General features: G+C 36.5%; 1 pseudogene; it reads left to right on the top strand.

Annotated features, from left to right (window-relative positions):
• Positions 1 to 8,821: 8,821 nt before the first annotated feature.
• Positions 8,822 to 10,512, top strand: LOC118571369 (annotated as a pseudogene).
• The last annotated feature ends 9,524 nt before the right edge of the window (positions 10,513 to 20,036 follow it).

Genomic DNA, 20,036 nt, shown 5'->3' with positions numbered 1-20,036 from the left:
ACTATACTATTATATATCATTTATTTAAGGAGAAAACAAACCATTCTCAAATATACATTTTAATAGCTAACTTTACCCTTGGTTTAAATATAATTCATTTCTAATCTTAATAGTTGGCCCTTCTCTTAATGAAGCAGGACATTTTCGTTTTATCAGTTCTGTATCTCCAGACCTGGGAAGAAAGGACTTCAGAAGTTCATTATATTGTTCATCATCTTTTAAAAATCGAAAATTTGTCCTGACCTTGGGAATTTCAATTAAAATAAAAACTCAAGCCAAAAGTGATCACAGAGTATGGACAATACTTATCTTCTAAATGTATTTTTAAATGGAAAGACATTTTATTTTTCCCTTTTGAGTCTCTTCTCTATTACTGTGCATAGATCTTATTTTTCTAGATCAGCTTGACATTCAGTTTCATTAAGTAGTCCGTCTCTAATTAAAACTAAATGACAAGATAATATCTTTTTCTTTTGTCTTGCCTATATCTGAAAGGAGAATTCATTTTGTGAGAGATGTAATTTTGTTTTTAATTTGGAAAAGTAAGTTAAGATTCATTGGAATGTGAATAGCAACAAAACTAATTTCTTTTTTTAAAGTAATAAGTCTTTATTTTATTATATATTGGTATTTTGTATGCATGTATATCTTTCTACCATTTTGATGCCTGGTGCAGAATTGAGAATAGGATGTTGCTTCCCTGGAACTGAATTGGGTTGTGAGTCATTCCATGGGTGCTGGGAAATAAATCCGTATCTTCTTGAAAAGAAAGCAGTACCTTTAACTCTTACACCCCAACAACACCATTTTCTCATATGTTTTCCAGAGAGTTTCAGCAGCTAAGGCATTTTCTAGATACATTTCCTTGTATCCAGAAAACAGAGCTTGTTTTTCATGTTTTCAAAATCTGTCCTCAATAATTCATTTGAGAATGCCTTTGCATATTAGATTTCCATCTTTTCTTTTGCCTTTTTTATTTATGCTAAAGGTCAAAAGAGATTTTCCATAGTTTTTCCAGTTTTCCCAATGGTAACAAATTCATATAATCTCACAGGAATATGGCAACCAGAATATTGTCAGCTAGACATTTGTAGTACAGAGCTTTTCCACTATCACAAAGACCCCTAGTTCTTCCTTTCTATCGTCATAACTATTTCTCTTATAAGCCTATCACTACTTTATCTGTCTGTATTCTCTTTCTATTATTTTTTATTTCAGAAAATATGGTGTCAAAAGAACCACATTGGATATACCCTACTGGGTTTTGGCTTCATAAAACTAAATGTAGGTTTGTGGATGAACCTGTCCATGTTCTCACATATTTTTTTTTTAATTATTGAAAGATTTTCTATTGTGGTAAGCATGCTGCAAATTTTAAATAATTGATGCATTAAACAGCATCTGGATTGGATCCAACCTTTTTTTTATGATTACAACAACTACAAATATCAGTATAGAGATTTTATATTAACTTAATTTCTCTTTTTTTCTGAGATGAAAAGCTTAGAATATAACTGTCAGGTGCTACCTTAGTTGCAAATTTAAAATAAGTGGCTGAACTTTCCCCCAAAAGGTTTACCACTCTGCATTCCTACCAGTGGTGTACAGTTGCCATTTCTTGACCTTCTTTCAGGCATAGACATTACTACTATGTTTCTGATGTGCAGATAGGGGGACAGTGTTGGTATTTTAGACAGTATCCTGCCAAGTTGAATAACTTCAATATATACATTTTTCCTTTACAAATATAAAGGCACACAGTGAAATGTGTCTTTGTGTGATATTTGTACATATCAGTGTGATATTTGTACATATCAGTCCTCCAGTGGATAGTTACTTGGTGCATATTTCTCTGATGCTGTACCTTATCCTTTAATTATTTCCAGGATATTTCAGAGAACTGGTAATTTGATTTGGTCCAATTTATTAGTTCTTCCTTTTATAGGTTGTATTTTTGCTGTTATGTTTGAGAACTCTGCCAAGCATTATATCTATAAAACATTTTCTTTTTAACTGAGTTTTATACCTTTTATGTTTGTTTTCTAAATCGATTTTATGAATAAGATTAAGGTTAAGTTTACTTATTTGTTTATTTTCCTTTCAATATCCAGTTGCTTCAGCACCATGCATTTCAGAGTTTCTCAATGGATTGATTGTATCTTTGTCAACAATCACCTGTATACATTCATTTGGATCTATTTCTGAGCTTTCCAAATTGTCCCATTAATTTGTGGCTTTATGATTCTTCTAGTCCAGTAGATAAAACAATGCTACCTTATTTTCATTTTTGAAATGTTTTTCCTGGCAATTTCATCTTTCCACATGAACTTTAGAATAATGTTGCCTGTATTTAACAAAATATCTTGATAGGATTTCGATAGTAATTGACTTAAATGTGCATGAAATTGGCCAAAAGTAGTCATCTATAGTGTGCTGAGCCTTGCAATTCACAAACATGGAATGTCTATTTATTAGATGTCCGTTGAGTTGTTTCATCAGCATTTAGTAGTTTGCAGCACATTAGGCATGTAAATCCTGTACAATTTTAATCAGATTTAACTTAAGTACTTATTTTCAGTGTATTTTAAGTGTGTTTCACATATATTCATGCCCCATGTACAGACATGCAGTGAATTTTTTGCTTGCCTTGTGTCCTGTGGTCTTCCTTAACTCATTTATTAAATCTAGGAATGGATTTCTTAATCTTTTTAGGACATTCCTTTCAATTTCATCAATAGATAATTATGACATTTAAGTGGAGCGAGTACATTTCTGTTTTTCTTTCTCTACAGAATGAAGCCTTTAATTTATTTTTCTTGACTTGATGCTACACAATGGCTATAACTTCCAGTGCAATGGTGACAAAGAATAGTGATAGCATTCATCTTTGTGCCATTTCTGATCTTGAGGGAAGGCTTTCAGTCATTTATTGTTAAGTATAATATTTATTATAAATGTTCTTCCTCTCTTCTAAGTAAGGGGATTTCTCTTTCACTGCTATTTTCCAGAGTTTTTATTATACATTTTTGGTGAATTTATTTCTTTATCTATTTATATACTCACTGTAATATTGCGACTTCAGTATATTTACATGTAGCTTATAGTGATTGTTTCTTAAATATTGAATCAGTCTTTTATTTTTATTATAGTCCCCTAGATCATACACATATTGGGTTTATAATTCTTTTTATATTTTACTTGCTAATATCTATATTCATGAGATATATGAGTCCATTGTTTTCTCATTTTCTTCTTTTTAAAAATTTATATTATTTCATAATGTTTTTATTGAATATTTGGGTATTTCACATTTTACTTCCCAAAGCACACTTACTTTCCAGTCCTCCAAGGCCCACACCCTGACCTCTGTGACCTCCCCTGACAAGAAAAGAAGAAAAAGTAAAAACTAGTCCAATTTGTGTTGTCCATATACTCACTGAGGCATGATCAAACTCTCAGTGGCCAGCCTCTTAAAGAGTATTCAGTCTTGCTTCACCTGTACCTCTGCTAGAAGTCATCAGTTATAGAGAGCAATACCTCAGTATCCTTATCACAATTTTTAAGAGATCTCCTGGTGGCTTACTGTCTAGGCTGTTAATTTTTTGAGAACAGGCTTGGAGTGTATTGGTATGGGTTGTCACAGAGAACTTCCATGTCCCAATTTTATAGCTGTGAATCTGCAATCATTAATACCATGGGAAAAGGAGCTTCCATGTCCTTTGCAGTCAATGCAACCATGGACTTACACATGGCTTCAGGAGACAGCATGAACCACAAAGATCCACATGTTCTCCATTGTCAGAACATGCTGTAGACCTCAGCATGGTCTTCAGTGGCCTTACAGGCTAAGGACTCTAGCATGGCTTCACATGGCAGCACAAGTCATTCACATCAATATGGCCCTTGGAGAGAGAACAGGCCATGGATATCAACATGGCTTCATATTGCAGCACAGATCAAAGACATCCCATGGCCTTTGGTGGTAACTAGGGTCATGGACATCAACACAGCTTGCTGCTACAGTAGGACCATGGACCCATAAATGGCCTTTGATGGGAGCACAGACTGAAACATCACCATCGCTTCAAATGGCAACACAGACCATTCACATCAATATGTCGGCAGGCAAGCAGCATAGCCCAAAGATATCAATATGACTTCAGGCTGCTGCATAGTCCATCTCAGTCTCTGTCTCTCTTTCTGTCCTTGTCTGTCTTCCCCCTCCCTCTTTCTCTCTCTGCCATAGGATGATATCAGTCAACCCATGATGAATTAAGAAGTGTTATCTTGTATTGTGGATTCTGGAAAGTATTGTGTAAAATGTTATTTTTTTTTTCTTTCTGAGGCAGAGACTTATTCTTACACAAGGCAAAATGGTCCAGAGGTCACTTTGTACATGCTGTAGCTCAGAGTGGCCTCTCTGCAGCAAATATAAGTGGGTACTATCATCTTTGGTTTGGTGTTAAATCTTTAAGTATTTAGTAGGTCTTTCCTTTTTGAAAAATTACTGAACATAGAGATTTGCTTTGGGGAACATTTGAGTTGTAAATTAAACTTCTGATATAGTTCCAGGTTTATTCCAATGAACGTTTTTTATTGTTTCCATGGCTCCAGGGCTTCTAGTAACGACCTTCATTTCATTTTTATTTGCAAACTGATCTTGTCTTTTCTTAGTCAGTTCTGTTAAACATTTGTGAATTTTGTTGTACTTTTATAGAAATTAACTCTCTGTGTTATTTACTTTCCATTGTTTTCATATCTGAAATTTAAATGGTTTCTGATTTTCCTGCCTTTTTGGGGATTATTTTACTTACCTTTCTTTAGGTGCTTGAGGAGTTTTCATTGTTGATTTAGGACTTAAATTCCATAACACATGCATTTAAACTATGAATTTCCATATTTTAGTATATTTTCATTCAGTTTAATGTATTTTTTCAGTTCATTTGAGACTTTAAAAATACCTACTCATGATTAATTTAAATGCTTCAGTATTTTTCTATTATTTCATTTTAATATTTGATTATCCTGTATTAAAGGATATAATTTGTATTATTTCACATCTTTCGTACTTGTTGAAACATTTGGCTTGATATGTGTTGGTCCATAGCCACTAGATAGGAGCATGTATCCTTTCTTTTGTTGAGTGAAGTACTCTACAAACATTAACTCAACATTTTGATTGTTGGTATAGCTGATATCTTCTTCTGTATCTTTGATAACTTTCTGTCCAATTATTTTTAGAGTTGCTGAAAGGTATTACTATTTAAAACTGAACTTATGGATTTACCTACTTCTCCTTTTAGCTCTCCAAGGATTTTTAACTTTACATATTTTGTCCTGTTCTTGTTTGGTATGTGCTGGATATTGGTCCTGCTATGTCTTCTTATTCAACAGGTATTTCTATTGATGCATAATATCCTACTTTCCTTTGGTAATTTACATTTTTCTTTGAAATATACTTTATTTGATGCTTTTGCTCTTAATGACTGAACTACTTCTTCTGATTCTTTCTCTAGATTTCTAACAGAAAAAATAAAATCTTTTTTTTCACTTTGAAGTCAATAAGGGAAGCTTAGTTCTAGGAATTGAAAATCATTATATGTGTTCTTTTTAAATTTTTTGTCATCAGAATGTTGTTCTCACAATGCATTGAGCTTTAGAGAATTTTTCATCTCAAATATGGAAGATTTGGAAATTGGAGTAGATTTAGATCTTTATAACCTTCAAATACATTTATCCCTCCAGGAATCCTTTTGGGATTTAGTTCTGTAAAAGGCCATTTCTCTCTTGCTGTACTTGGAATATACCACTACTAGTATCTTCATTTTGCTCTCAGTTGTTTCATCTAATGTAGAGTTTTAAGTTGCAGTGAAATGAAAATAAACTTACAAAGAAACCACCTAAAGTTGACCAAGTCAGCTCCAACAATATTTCACAAAACAAACTTTCTCTTTCTATCATTTTAGTGGCCTAAGCGGGACAGATTCCTATGGTACCAAAATCCTGGTATCCTTCATTGTCCAGACCAGGTTCATCTCATACACTGTCATTTCAGAATGTGAGTGAAAAACTGAAGTTGATAGTTTTCATTGTTGATAATTGTGGTACCACTTATACAGGAGTCTTTAGCATGTAAGTCAGTTGAGTTTCAAATCTGGAGTCACAGTTCCTGCATCAAAACTGGGTTCTGCCTCCCACTGACTCTGTGACCTTGGGCAAATGATTTAAGCTTCCTAAGTGTGTTTTGTTATATAAATCAGGAATAATATTAACACTGCCAATTTATACCTTAGAATTTTGATTGTTATATAAAACATTATGTAAAAGAGAAAAATACTTAGCATAGTTCTTGTCTCATAGTAATTTATCAATAAATATTATATTATAAAAAATATGTGTTTATATAAAATTATAGAACTGTTTTAATCTTATTGATTAGTTTTACATTTAGTAAATAACTAAATAGTTCTGTTTATGAGCTATCATCTAAATTACTGAAGGATAGACTTATGTAAATGATGCAGCTGGTTAGAAATTGCATATGGAGTGTTACTTGCAAAGCAAACATAAATGCTGTGTTAGTCATATTCCTGTGGCTCTGTCCAATGCCTTAGAAAATCAACTAAAATGAATAAAGATTTCTTTTGGCTTATAGTTTCAGAGATTTCAGTCAGTGGTCACTTGTTTTCATTGTTTCTGGGTTTCTAGGGAGGAAGAATATCATGGGGTGCATGTTTAATTTACAGCAGCCAGAAAGACAAGAAAGAGCATGAAAGAAAGGCAGAGATAGGCAGAGATAAAGAAAGACTTTCTTCTGTGTAAGCTACATGTTGAGGTTCTTCTACTCTCTAAGAAAAGATTCACCTGCTGATCCACCAATGTGTTTAGAGTTTTGGAGACCAGTTAACCTTTCAAAGGTTCCACCCTGCACAACTCAACAGCATTAGGAACCAAGCCTTTAGTATACAAACGTTTGGAAGACATTTTAGATTTGATCGTTAGGCATTCTCAGAGTGCATCAGAGAAAGTTATAGGCATGTAAAGGCTTGGACACACTCCCAACACAACCAGGGACTCTGGTCTGAGGCAACCTATATATCGGGAAGCCCTGAAGTAGATTCTAAGGAAAATTCAAGATGAGGAGCCACTGTTGGTCTAAGATCTGAACCACTCTTTGCATTCATTTCCTGCCTATGGCTCTTGCCTCTGTTTTACCCTGCCCTCTTCTATCATGTTTGTCAGATTATTTTAGCTGGTTAAGAACCTCAAAGTCTCAGCATAGAATTAAATGTTTGTGATAGCTTAACGGGGGAAGCATGTTAAAGGTTTTCGAAAGATCTCTGTAGGGAGAATAAAGGGAACAGTAGAGCCTAACAATCATGTCTCCTGTGAAAAATAAGTGGGATTGTCTTATTTCATTTAATAACATGCCTTCCTGTTCAATAGTAACAACCAAAGCCTTGGAGTCTTTATTTTCTTTTCTTGTAAATAATCTTGCAGAAAGCAAGATTTGTCAGTGTCTACAATTACTTTGTGGATTGTTATTTTAAGGAGCCTCTTAATTCAATCTTAATATAATCCTTTCTGTCTGTGGCTGTTCTGACACTTATTTCAACAGACAAATAAATTTGTAGTGACTGTTTAAAAATGTGTTAGCCTTTGAAAAATACTTTGGGTACAATTTGTGTACTTGTAAATATGATTTTACTTATTCTGAGCAAATAATTTTCTGATAAAGAGTAATTCAGTTGCTAAAAGATATCTTTGTCCTGTTTCCACATTTTCTGCATGCAAAGTGAAGTGTAAACAGTATACAGACTTGAGAAAAATAATAATTGATATTATGTAAATCTACTACATGAATTTCTGAGAAATAGATTATTCCTTCTATTTACTTTTATGTGAATATAAATCTATTTGCATATTTGGGGAAATAATTAGCCTTAGGACAGATAAGGATGGTATAAAACTGGTTCTCTGCCTACTTGTCAAGGAGTTTGGTTAAATTCTTGATTCCTCATTTTTTATAAGATGAACATTATGGCCACTTTTAGAAGTTTTCTACTAGTAAATAAGGTCTGACATAGAGTATAAGGCTTCAGATTTTCTAAAGCATTTTTAGTATTTTGGTTTTGATGTAGATCTAGTAAGCAGCCTTGATAGATTGGGCAATTTATGTACAATTATGTACATTTCCTCAGGGCTCCTTCTTTGAGCTTTCATTTTTTCTATGTGGTATATAAAATAGATCTCATTATGATTATTTTAAACTGTGAGAAGTGTTTTGGGATCAGCTTCTTACTATTCTGATTGATTCATTAAACTTTAGACCAAATGTAGGAGCTACTGTAGTGATATATTGTTTACCCTAATAAACATGCCTGGGTATTGGAGGACAGAGCTAGCCACTACATTAATCATAGGGGACAGAAAATGGTGGCACATACCTTTAATCCCAGCACTTGAGATATTATGCCTTTGCTTGGGAAGCTCACATACCTCTAATCCCAGGAAGTAATATATCAAGGTAGAAAAAGGTATATAAGCTATAAGGAAACAGGAACTTACTCTCTTTATACTGAGGATTTTATAGAGGTAAGAATTTTTTGTCTGGCTTGCTCTGCTTCTCTGATCTTTCAGCTTTAACTCTAATATCTGGCTCTGTTTTTTTTTTTTTTTTTTTTTTTTTTTTTTTTTATTCTAAGACCTTTTGGAATTTGAACAATTGGAAGATTGAGTCCATTTCAAGAGCACTTGAAGCTGGTCTTCACCATGAGGAAGCAGTGGCTTATTCCAAAAAGCAGACTTCTGGTCATCTAGCATGCCTAATCAGGGATAAGACTGCTATTTTAATTTCTATTCTACATGCACCAAAGATAGCTGCCCATTCAGTCACTGTGAAGCTGCACTAGGAAATAAAACTGTTTGAACACTATGGCAACATGGTCATTATTTTTGACAGGTATGCAAATTTCACCACATGGAAGTTGATTAAAAAAAAGAAAAGAAATTCCTTGTTGTTGAAAAAATCAGCCAATGGGATGTCAAAAACTAAACTGCACTTTCCATCACAATAGAGGCCTTTACATTGATGTACTCTCCCTGCCTCCAAGCAAAACTGTGTTACCCACTGTGCCAGAGTTGGAAGAGGAAGTAGAGGCTAGTCAGCTCACAGTTCATCAGAACAAATTGTTGGTCCAGTCTAATCCTTCTCAACTGCAGAGTGTAATGAAAGTAGAAAGTTCAGAAAATGTTCCTAGCCCCATGCATCCACCCCCTGTAATCAATCTTGCAGACGATGATGAAGATGATGAGGATCAGTTTTCTGAGGAGGGCGATGAAAGCAAAACATCTGCCCTACAACCAACTCCTGAGGTTCATAATAGATTACAAGTGGCTTCTGCCCAGAAACCCAGAGTCAGTTTAAAGCAAGATGAATGTTTGAAATTTGAAAAACATCTCTTGAGGAAATTAAATCAAACAATATGAAGGAAAAAAATAATCCAAGAAGCAAAATGGCTCCTCAAGAATTTCCAGTGCTTTACATCAGCCTCAGCCCAATCCAGGCCCTAAAAAGGAGACTGTTGGGAATGTGGTGAGGACAGTAACTCTATCCAGTAAACAAGAAGAGTCCTTGATTAGGTTGAATGTTACTGAGAGAATGAGGAAACAAAATTTTTTATTAAATGGTGACAGTGAAGCCTTGCATAGAGGATGGGAAAAAGGGTGGAAGCTCCAGAAACTAACACTGATAAAACACCAAAGAAAGAGAGAGTTAATAAAGTTGATGAGATCCACGTGAAGACACTGGAAGAAATTCTTCTTGAAAGAGTCAGTCACAAATGTGAAGAATTGCAAACCAAACTAAAAGCAGAAGAACCTTCGCAAGCTGATGAGTCTCCATCAAGAACAAAAAGCTCTTCCTCAGAGCAGATCAAAATCTTCTCTGAGGTCCTGGCTGAAAAGAAACATCGGCAGCAGTAAATGGAGAGACAGAAGTCTAAAAAGGATACAAGTTGCCCCAAGTTGACAGCAGATGCTAATATGAAAAAGACAGTGAGTCTACCACATGTTGCTGTCAGCAAAGGACAACCTGACGACCCTTCGGGAAGAACCAGATCTATACAGGAGGTGCATATAAAGACTCTAGAGGAAATTCCTGAGGGTACAGTGATGCTGTGAGAGTAGTGCCAGCTCCTGGCCTCAAGGTGAGGCTATCCCTGGGCAAAGAGGCTGCTTTGCATTGCCAAAACAGCAGGTGCAAAAGAAGAGAAAAAAACTTGAACTCAAAAACAGTGACATTGCTTCTCAGATCAGTATGAATAAGACAGAGGCTAGTGATACAACAAAAATTCCAGTCAATAGATGTGACACTGTCAGAGAGAAACACACTGAGAACAGCAGGCCACAGGAACCTCACAGAGGGGGAAGCCAGCCTTGACACTAGTCCTGGGTGATGGGACCTCGTACTATACCCAAGTGATGGGGAAAGTGGTGCGGACTGCTGTATGATGATATTTTGTGTACCCTAATAAAGCTTGCCTGAGGATCAGAGGAAAGAGCCAGACACTAGATAAGACACAGAAGTCAGAAAGTGGTGGCATACCTTTAATCCCAGCACTTGAGATCTCATGCCTTAGCTTGAGAAGCACACATACCTTTAATCCAAGGAAATAATATGGCAGGCCAGAGAAAGATATACAAGGCATAGGGAAATAGAAACTCACTCTCCTTATCCTGAGAATTTCATAGAGGCAAGAACTTGTGGCTGACTTGCTGTGCTTCTCTGATCTTTCAGCTTTCACCCCAATGTTTGGCTATGGGCTTTTTTTTTATTAATAACACCATTTAGAAATTTGTGTTATATCCTAAGGTATGAATTTTATACCAAAATTATATATATATATATATATATATATATATATATATATATATATATATATATAATTTTGTTGTGATGTTAATAGTCATATAGAGTACTAATTAATCCTAGTAAAAAGGCTTCATATAGTTTCCTGTATATGATTTTGGGTTTGAGTCTCTATCAGTTTTCTATAGTGAACCATGACTATGCCTAATAGGGACAAAGAAGTCTTCAAAAAGATCATGACATTGGCCTATGACAAGGGAGCTTAGAGTCAGGTGGGAAATCCAAACAGATATGAAGAGAAAGGAGAGGCAAGGCAGATATGAGCTGCTACCAGGAGAAGCAAGATGTAAAGGTACTGGTAAGCCAGAAGCCATGTCACAATGTATAGATTTATAGAAATGGGTTAATTTAAGATATGAGAGCTAGCTAGCAAGAGGCCTGCCATAGGCCACACAGTTTGTAAGTAATATAAGCCTTTTTGTGTTTAGCTGTGCTTGAGCAGCTGCAGGACTGGGTGAGACACAGAAAAACTTCCAGCTACAGGGCTTCACAATGATGTTTCCATCAGGACTATGATAATACCCCAAGCTGACAAATACCACCCAAATTTCAGCTTTGAGCTACAAACTGCTCAGGATAATTTTGAGATGGCTACCTGAGATGATCTAGCCTCACAGACTATTTGATCAAGGACTCTGCGTTTTTGCATTATGCAGAGAGTGGTCAACAAATAATGCAGTTAACTCTCCCAGGACTTGACAATTAACCCCCAAATTTTCTTTTCAGGATCCCCTAAAGATGGCTTTGACCCCAGACAGCAGGAAGTGATTTTAAGAACAAGACACCCCACATTCCCAAGAGGTGGGGTGGGTGGTTTTTGATTGTTTAATGGTTTATCCATTATTGTCATTGTTTAGGATGGTTGGTATAAGTTGTTAATTGTTAATGGTCAGGAAAAAAAGATAAAAAATGGAAATAAGTTTGGAGTTCTCATTGAAAAAAAGAGGCTATAGATAAGAGGTAGATTATTGAATCTACTCTAAAATATATAGAAATGATAGGATAAAAGGATAGATTATTGAATCTACTCTGAAAAGAAGAAAAAAGAGGATATAGATATGATAAAAGGTAGATTATTAAATCTACTCTTAAAAAAGAAGTTATAGAAATGATTGTGAAAGGGTAGATTATTGAATCTACTCTGAAAAGAAAAAAAGAGAGAATATGGATATAAGATTAAAAGGTACATTATTGAATATACTTTTATAGAAAGCAATCACTAGTTTTAAATATTTTACATTGGATTGGATTTTTGTATATTGTATACAAATTATGTATACTGATACAAATTTGAGATTGATTTTGTTAGAAAATACTGTGCATATATTTCTAATCTTGTTCAAGATATTGTATTTATACAGCTCATTTAATAATGTAATGCAAATTGCTAGTCCTTGAAAGTTATTATTACCAACTTGAGATTGATTTTGTTAGAAAATACTGTGCATATATTTCTAATCTTGTTCAAGATATTGTATCTATACAGCTCATTTAATAATGTAATGCAAATTGCTAGTCCTTGAAAGTTATTATTACCAACTAATTAGGATGAAAGAAATGCAAGTTAATGGGTCTTACAACTGAACTTGTAGTCATATTAGGTATGTTTTCAAGGTCAAATGGAAATGTATTTTAGATAGACAGGTCACCTTTAACACAACAGAGATCTGCAGAATATGTCATTTAAGATGTTTTAGTAACAGATATTTTTTCCTTTTTTTTATGGCAATGAGACATGTCTGCTCCCGGCAGCACCAAAGTAGATGATGGACATTGAAGAAACTCCATATGGAGTTTACTTTCTTTGGGGCAAAAGTTAGCCACTGGGCAAGAAAGTGCCCATACATCAACTGCTGACAGTATGCAAGATACAAAAGAAAGAACTGCTAATCCTTGCCAAAATAAGGTAGGAAGGCTCTTTAGAAAATCCTGCTTCACAGATGAGTCTGTCAGATCTACTAAGCCTGTAGGCTATAGCTGGATGCCCCAACATTGCAGAGAAAACTCAGGTTTCAGGCAGCCATCTGTTTCTGTCATTTCTCACAATTTTTTGGAAGTTGCTTGTTTGCACTATCTGTTTACTTAGGTAATATTATTTCCTTTTTGGGTGTCTGATGGAGTTGAAGATCAGACAGTTGTAGTTTTCCTTGTCAATGAATTCAGAAAAGAAACTCACTGAAAAGGTGTAAAAATAAGTATATAAGATTGAAAGACATCAAAAGATATTTTTGTCTGGTTATATAAGCTAGGATCGAAAGTGAATTTGGTACATTTTGGAATAACCAAAATCCAATGGAGTTTTTCCTCTGAATTTGTCAAATGGACTGGATATTATTAATGCAATTCTTGTCTGTACATATTATATGTAATTATTGTACTTATTATGTATAGTTTTTATTATATTAGTTACAACCTTCTATTATTTTAGACAAAAAAGGGGAAAATGTAGTGATATATTTTGTACTCTAATAAACATTCCTGGGATTGGAGGACAGAACCAGCCACTAAATTAGCATAGAGGCCAGACAGTGGTGATACACACTTTTAATCTTATCATGCAGAAGGATGAGATCCATTTGGATCTCTGTTTGTTTAAGGCTACACTGGAAACAGAGTCAGGCAGTGGTAGCACACACCTTTAATCCCAGGAAGTGATGTTTAGGCAGAGAAAGGTGTGAGGAAACAAACTCTCACTCTTTAGACTGAGGATCTCATAGAAGTAAGAATGTGGCTGGCTTGTTCAGTTTCTCTGATCTTTTAGCTTTTACCACAATATCTGGTTCCAGGGTTTTTTATTTTTTATTTTTTATTAATAAGACTATGTGGCAATCTGTATTAGAAGTTACTGATCTCTGAGGTCTTTTATTTCAAGCTCTCCTTTAACAAAAGGAAAACTTTCCGGCAGTGGTGGCACACCGTTTAATCCCAGCACTTGGGAGGCAGAGGTAGGCAGATCTCTTTGAGTTTGAGGCCAGCCTGGTCTACAAATAGAGTTCTAGGACAGGCTCCAAAGATACACAGAGAAACCCTGTCTCAAAGTAAAAAAAAAAAAAAAAAAAGGAAAAAGAAAAAGAAACAAATCTTTGATAGTGAAAAGGCACCAAGGCTTCAGAGTGGTCCTGATGTAGCAAAGAGACATAGGTCACTTCTCATGTCCATAGTTCCTTAGCATGGCACAGAAGGCCCTTCAGGAGGAGGCCTCTGCTTACTTCCTGCTTCATTTTCACTACTTTCCAGCTCACAGTTCAACAATAAATATAATGCTGAAAATTTCCCTTTAATCTCAGCTCCACTAGCATCTTAATCCAAAAGGCACTCACCACTTTCTCATATTTTTAAAAAATTAGTTCAAAATGATGAGTTTCATAGAGACATTTGCAATTATGTTATGTAATTTGATCACATTTCCCCATTATTCTCTCTTTCCCACCTTCACTATTCCACTTCATAGTTCCAAATACTATCCTTTTTACATGTGTGTGTGTGTGTGTGTGTGTGTGTGTGTGTGTATTCTGTTCTTCTGTATATCTATCTGTAAATAGTATGTGGGCACATGGGTGAATGATCTATGTTGTACATATGAGAGAAAATGTGTTTATCTCTCTGGGTCTGGCTTATTCAGCTTAATGATTCCAGTTTTGTCCATTTTTCTAAAAATTAAGTAATTCTGTTCTTTTTCATGGCTGAGTTAAAACTCCATTGTGTTGATATAGCACATTTTCTTTATCTAGTTATTTGTTTATAGGCAGAGGCTGATTCTAAAACTTAGCTTTGCTAAACATGAGATAAGTGGCTATGTCTCTGTGATATGCTGAATTAGATTTCTTTGGGTATATTGCTAGGTGTAGAATAGTTTGGTCATAAGTAGATATATATTTGGTTTTTGGACACAGGATTTCTTTTTGTTACTTTGGTTGTCCTGGAACAAGCTCTATAGCCCACTGGACTTCAACTCACAGAGTTCCATCTGCCTCTATCCCTCAAAGGCTGGGATTAAAGGTGGGCACCATCACTGCTGAGTCAGTGGTAGTTCTATTTTTAGTTTTTTAATGTACTTGTTTATTTTACTTTCTGACCACAGTTTCCCCTACCTCCTGTCTTCCCAGTCCCTAACCACTATCTGCTGCACCCCTCACCCCTTCCATGCAACTATTCTTTCCACTCTTCTCCGTTTCAATTCAGAAAAAGTCAGGCCTCCCATAGATATCAACAAAACATGGCATATCAAGTTGCATTAAGATTAAGTACCTTCTCTTATATTAAGGATGGGGAAAGTAACCTAGTATTAGGAATGTAGTCCCTAAAATCAGCAAAAGTGTCAGAAATAGCCCCTGCTCCCACTGTTAGGAGTCCTACAAAAAGACCAAGCTAAACAGCTGTCACATCTATGCAGGGGGTCTTGGTCAGTATCATGGAGGCTCCTTGGTTTAGTCTCTGTGAGCTCCTATGAGCCAGGGTTAGTTGATTTTGTGGGTTTTCTTGTGATGTCCTTGACCCTACTGGCTCCTAAAATCCTTTCTTTTCTTTAGCAGGATTCACTGAGGTTGGCCTAATGTTTGACAGTGGGTCTCAGCATTTGTTTCTACCCATCACTGGATTGGCAATGTCTCTAAAGACAATTGGACTAGGCACTAATATTTGAGCATGGCAGAATATCATTATACATGATTATAATGACCTTTTTTTCTTCAATCATGATTGATTCTATCCTAGGTCTCTGCACCATCCAGTCTGAGTCCTGGAACTCCAGGCAGCATCAAGGGTGTGCTCACTCTTGTGTCATGGGTCTGAGGCTGGACCAGTCATTGGTGGCCATTCCCACAATCTCTGTGCCACCCTTCCCAGCACATCCCAAGGCAGGACAAACTGCTGGTTGAAGGTTATGTGGCTAGGATTGTGTCTCAATCCCTTCACTGTCACAGAAAAGGGCCAGTTAGGCTACATATTTATTGCTAGAAGTCTTAGCTGGGGTCATCCTTTCAGATTCCTGGGAATTTCCCTTGCACCAGGTTTCTGCCTGATCCCAAAATGCATTCTATATTTCTCTTTATAGATTTGGGTTACCTCACTCACAATGATGTTTTTCCATTCATTTGCCTCTAAATTACATCATATCATCATTTTTAACAGCTGAGTGATACTCCATTGTGTAAATGTACCACATTTTCTTAATCCATTCTTCAGTTGAGGAACATCAAGGTTGTATCTATGTTCTGACTATTACAAGTAAAGCTGCTATAAAAAATAATTGAGCAAGTACCACTATGGTGTGATTGAGCATCCTTTGGGTATATGCCCAAGAGTATTATAGCTTGGTTTTGAGGTAGATTGATTCATAGTGAGTAACCACCATATTGATTTCAAAAGTGGCTGTACAAATTTGCACTCCCACCAGCAATGGAGGAATGTTCCCATGCTCTAATTTCTCTCCAGTATAAGATGTATCTTGTATTTTTTACTGTAGCCATTCTGACTTGGGTAAGATGGAATTTCAGAGTCATTTTGATTTGCATTCCCTGATAGCTGAGGATTTTGAACATTACTTTAAGTTTTTCTAGGCTATATGAGATTCTTCTATTGAGATATCTCTGTTTAGATCTGTACCCCATTTTAAAATTGGATTGTTTTTTGAGGTTATATTTTGGGAGGGGTGACTATTAAAACAGGGTCTCTCTGTTTAACAGTTCTGGCTGTCCTGGAACTCACTTTGTAGATTAATCCTTCCTTGAACTCAAAAAGATCCATATGCCTCTGCCTCCTGAATGCTAGAATTAAAGGTGTGTACCACCACTGCTGGCACCTGGAGTTTTTTACATATTTTGGAAATATATATATATATATTTTTTTTTTCCTAAACCATTTTTCAAATATGAGTAGGTAAAAGATCTTTTTAAAATTATTTTCTTCCTTTTTTGGTTTTTAGAGACAGGGTTTCTCTGTGCAGCTTTGGATCCTATCCTAGAACTCTCTCTGTAGACCAGGCTGGCCTTGAACTTCTCACAAAGATCTGCCTACCTGTGCCATCTGAGTGCAGATTAAAGCCATGCACCACTACTGCCCAGCATCTTTTCCCATTATTTAGGCTGTCATTTTGTCTTGTCCTTTGTCTTACAGAAGCTTTTTAGTTTCAGGAGGTTCCATTTATTAATAGCCAATATTAGTGTCTGTGCTGCTATGTAGACAGAAAGTATTCTCCTTTGCCAGTGCACTCAAGGCTATTTCATACTTTCTCTTCAATCATGTTCACTGTAACTGGATTCATATTGAAGTCTTTGATCCTGAGTTTTGTGCAGGGTTAATAAGTATCAATCTATTTGCATTCTTCTACATGCTGACATTCAGTTAGACCAGAAACATTTGTTGAAGATGCTTTCTCTTTTCTATTGTATAATTTTGGCTACTTTGTCCAAAATCAGTCATTCATAGGTGCATGGCTTTATGTCTGGTTCTTCAATTCAATTATATTGATCCATCTATCTGTTTTTCTGTCAATATATTTTTTTATTACTATTGCTCTGTAGTACAGCTTGAAATGAGGCATGATGATATCTCTGGAATTTCTTTTATTGTATATAACTTTTTTTAGTTATTCTAAGTTTTTTTTTTATGAAGTTGAGTATTGGGTTTTCAAGGTCTGTAAAGAATTGTAGTTGAATTTTGATGGTGATTGCACTGAATCTGTAGATTGTGATATGGATTCACAACATGCCCCCACAGTTGGGCATGGTTACACATGCCCAGCAGTATGTAGTCACCTCTGCCTAGTCATTACCAGGTCAAAATGTCTCACGTGACCAGGACCCTGTGGCTTTGCGTGTCTGCAGAAAGTGCACAGCACAACCATGTGGAAATGCCACATGGACCTGTGTGCTCAGGTGTGGCCCAATCTTTATAAGCCGGTGCCATGATTCCTGACCCCACTTCATCCATGTGTCTTTCCACAGGCCTGTGCACATCTTTTCCTCTTCCTTAACTTAATAAAACTCTTGTTAGTGGATTCTGTTGTGTTTTGTGACATTTCTTTTCAGGGTAAGTGCACTGAAAAACAGAAAAACAAACAAACAAACAAACAAATGAACAAATAAATAAATAAATAGATAAATTTGGTGCCATGACCAATCACTCTGGGAAACCTGTAAACCAGGGAGTCTGCTCTGTCTCATAACAGACCACTGTCCATTTGCCTGGCCACAGGATTCTGCATGCAGCACCCCTGCTTCAATTAGTGAGTCTCCCACTTTTCAGCCAGTGTAAACAGTTTCCTGAATCTGTGGGAATGACTGTTGAGCATCCGGCATCTCACTGAGTATTCTTGAAACTGGGGGACCCCCCTACCGTGGTCTTTATTGGCTATAGTTGGCCCCTATCGCAGGCTGAAATTTCTAGCCATCTCCCATGTCTGCGTGGGATATTCCTTGAGGTTGGACCACTGCTGTCAGGTGCATCCTAAGGCTGTGTGAGGGGGACACATTTTTCTGGCTTGACTAAGTGGTAGAAGCTTTTCTGGATTCCTGGGGAATCCTAGCCTCACATGGCATAGGCCCCTGTCTTTCAGCTGATGAACCATCTGGCAGCTTGTGCCTGGTGAAGATCTGTCCTTGGCCTTAGAGATGCCTGGGGCCTTGGCTTTGGATTGCGTTTGGTTTTATTTATTTATTTATTTATTTATTTATTTATTTATTTTTATTTTTTATTTTTTATTTTCTGTCTCTCTGCTGCAGACATGGGAAATAAGGCTTCCAACTCCATCAGTCCTACCTCTCCCCTAGGCTGTCTTCTTGAGGCTTTAAAACCTCTCAGCTTAATGTGTCACTTAAAGATTCCTAAGCTTAGCCATCTCTGTACTAAGAGATGGCCCAAATATGCTTTAGAAAATAACAAAAAATGGCCATGTAGTGGCTCCTTAGATCCTGATATTTTACAGAAATTATTTAATTTCTGCCAGTGAACAGGCAAATGGAAAGAGTTGCCCTATGTCATAGGTTTCTTTTTCTCAGTGCTAAACCATCTCTTCTGGATTCCTTCTCTCCTGCTCATATGCTCCTAGCTATGCCTAAACCAGATGATCCTCTGACTCCAGAATCTCTGGCTCTAGATCCTGCTAAAAAACCTCCACCTATCTGACCTTCTGCTCCCACCTCTACTCCTAGGACATCTGTTCCTTCAGCTCCTCTTCCAGTTCCTCTACTTCTAAAGCCATTTCTTCCTCAGCAGCAGCTGTTTCCAAAGGCTCTGACCTGCCTCCAACCTTCACTCCTCTTGGACTTCTAAAGGGCCTGACCCCAGCCACCCAAACCAACCAAACATTCTGCCTATGCAAGAGGTGGTCAGAGTGGATGGATTGATTAAGATCCATGTTCCATTCTCTCTCACAGAACTATTTCAGAAAATAAGCTGGGTTCTTATACCTCTAATTCTGTTTCCTTTATTAAATAGTTTCAATATATAACTCAGTCTTATAGTCTCACCTTTCATGATATATACATGATACTTTCTAATAATCTACTTCCTGAGGAGTGCAGGCGGGTGTGGGAGCAGGCTAGGACTCATGCAGATGAGGTTCACCAGACTAATCCCTCACACCCTCCAGGGGCTGAGGCAGTTCCTGACCAAGAACCACACTGGGACTATAACACCCAGGGTAGCTTTCTAGTCAGAGATAGGTTTATTACCTGTCTCCTGACAGGCCTCTGCAAGGCTGCCCTAAAACCAGTAAACTATGAAAAACTAAAACTGATTGTAGCATGAATCTTAAAGAGTTCTTATTAATAAAATCAAACCTGAGGCCAGTTATTGAGGTGAACGCTGGAAGATCACAGAAGCAGAACAAGCCACAGCTTACCTCACCTCGCCAGTTCCTCAGCTGTTCTTGTTTCCTCATCCAGATTGAATCTCACCTGAAATGTGCTGCTCCAAATCCTGAATGCTTAACCAGCCAAATGCTTAACTAGCTCTGGTCTCCACACCTTATATATCTTTCTACTTCTGCCATCACTCCCTGGGATTAAAGGCTGGATTTGGGGGAATAAGGCGTGTTTATCCATGCTGGCTGTGTCCTTGAACACTCAGAGACCTGCCTAGTTCTGCCTCCCAAGTGCTGGGATTA

The sequence above is a fragment of the Onychomys torridus genome, chromosome 21 (assembly GCF_903995425.1).
Source record: "Onychomys torridus chromosome 21, mOncTor1.1, whole genome shotgun sequence".
Lineage (NCBI taxonomy): Eukaryota > Metazoa > Chordata > Mammalia > Rodentia > Cricetidae > Onychomys > Onychomys torridus.
The sequence above is the reverse complement of the archived record's forward strand: the minus strand, read 5'-3'. Positions and strand labels throughout refer to the sequence as shown.